Source organism: Solanum dulcamara, chromosome 8, assembly GCF_947179165.1.
Source record: "Solanum dulcamara chromosome 8, daSolDulc1.2, whole genome shotgun sequence".
NCBI lineage: Eukaryota > Viridiplantae > Streptophyta > Magnoliopsida > Solanales > Solanaceae > Solanum > Solanum dulcamara.
Genome location: NC_077244.1, coordinates 69,639,883 through 69,642,495, shown reverse-complemented (window position 1 = coordinate 69,642,495; position 2,613 = coordinate 69,639,883).

Below are 2,613 nucleotides of genomic sequence, written 5' to 3'. Positions count from 1 at the left end.
GTTGGTTCTTTGCCACTCCCTGAAGTGAATCAGGCAAATTCAAACCAACGAGAAAGAAGCCATGGCCCCAGTCGTGGTCGTGGTCGTGGTCGTAATCAAAGAAGAAATTTTAATCATGATGCTCGGCTGACACCGAAAAATAATCAGCAATATAAAAGGCTGGGTAAAAAGCTAGAAGCTTTACCGAAAAATAATTCAGAAACAATATGTCATAAATGTGGAGGTGTGGGGCACTGGTCGCGAATTTGCCGGTAATTAAAGCGCCTTGTTCAGCTATATCAGGCATCTCTGAAAAGGGCAGAAAATAATTCAGAGACAAATTTTATCTCTGAAGATAATATTGAGCCCATGCACTTGGATGTAGCTCATTTCTTTAATTTTCCAGAAGTAAATATGAATGTTGATAAGCCCGATAATATTTAAACAATTCTCTTTGTTGTTGTATGTATTAAATATTATGTTTGTATTTTTCTAGATCCATGTAACAAAATAAATGTATTAAATATTATGTTTGTATTTTTCTAGATCCATGTAATAAAATAAAATTTTGTATAATAAATTATGTATTAATTATAATATTGACTTTCTTTCTTTGTGAAGAAAATATGGAAATGCCTTAAATCTTGTTTGGATCAATGATAAATCACGAGGATATTTGTGTAATTGATAGTGGAACAACCCATGCTATATTTAAAGACGAGAAATATTTTTCCAATTTACTTAGAAGAAAAGCTAATGTCACTACAATTTCTGGTAATTCAAAAATGATAGAAGGCTCCGGAAGAGCTACTATAATTCTACCTAAGGAAACAAAAATTGTTATAGAAGATGCACTATTTTCTTCTAAATTCCCTAGAAACTTGTTAAGTTTTAAAGATATCCGCAGAAATGGATATCATGTTGAGACACTAACTGAAATAAATACTGAATATCTTGGTATAACCAAGAGTGTCTCATGCCAGAAATATATTTTGGAAAAATTACCAACTTTGTCATCTGGCCTATATTATGCAAAAATTAGTGCAATTGAAGCACATATGATCGTAAACCAGAAGTTTACTGATCCAAATACATTTGTGTTATGGCATGATCGAATAGGTCATCCTGGATCAATAATGATGAGACGAATTCTTGAAAATTCAACTGGACATCCGTTAAAGAACCAGGAGATTCTTACAAATGATGAATTTTCATGTGCTGCTTGTTATCAAGGCAAATTAATTGCCAGACCATCGACATTGAAGGTTGGCATCGAATCTCCTGGCTTTCTAGAGCGTATACATGGAGATATATGTGGACCTATTCATCCACCTAGTGGATTGTTTAGATATTTTATGGTCATAATAGATGCATCATCTAAATGATCTCATGTGTGCTTATTATCATTTCGCAACCTGGCGTTTGCAAAGTTGTTAGCACAAATAATAAGATTAAGGGCGCAATTCCCAGATTATCCAATTAAGGCCATTCGCCTTGATAATGCTGGAGAATTTACATCGCAAGCTTTTAATGATTATTGCTTATCAATTGGGATAAAAATTGAACATCATGTTGCTCATGTTCATACTCAAAATGGCCTTGCAGAGTCATTTATAAAGCGCCTACAATTGATAGCAAGACCTTTACTAATGAAAACAAAATTGTCAATTACTGTTTGGGGTCATGCTATCTTACATGCAGCAGCACTTGTACGTCTCAGACCGACACATTATAATAAATACTCTCCGTCACAATTAGTATTTGGTCATGAACTAAATATAGCCCATTTAAGAATTTTTGGTTGTGCGGTATACGTGCCTGTAGCACCACCACAACGTACAAAAATGGGCCCTCAACGAAGGTTGGGCATATATGTTGGGTTTGACTCACCCTCTATAATTCGATATTTTGAACCGTTGACTGGAGATTTATTCACTGCTCGATTTGCAGATTGTCGGTTTGATGAAACAATTTTCCCGCCATTAGGGGGAGAGAAAAAGGAACCCAAAAAAGAAAAAGAAATTGCGTGGAAAGTTTCATCACTATCACATTTTGATCCACGTACCCGCACATGTAAACAGGAAGTCCAGAAGATTATCCACTTGCAGAAAATAGCAAATCATTTTCCAAAAACATTATTTCTCTCCTCAGTTCTTCTTCACTTTCAGTATCTTTCTATCTAATTAATTAGTAGCATTAGTATATTATTCATAACAAGTTGGATATTAAAAATAAATAATTTCCAATGACAGTAATAAAGGAAAAATTGCAATGGTAGGAAAAAAGTGATGTATCTTTTTCACTCTTCACTTTACTATGTACCGAAGGAGAAAGAGTACGACTTTAAACGAAGTGATAGTTATTGTTTAAACCAAAAAGGAGGTGTCTGTTGAATTTTTATTTTTTTTAATTATGTACTGAATGACTTGTTTAAAAAAGGAAGAAAAGAGAATTTTCTGACTTAGAAAGCGCCACATCATCGAGCCTAGGATTCTTTTTTATATATGTATAAGATATTTCTTTTTTATTATTATTTAATTATCAGAATAAAAAATATATATATATATATATATAATGAAGTCTCTCTTAATCCTCTAAAATAACAAATATTTGGGAATAATTGATTTTAATACA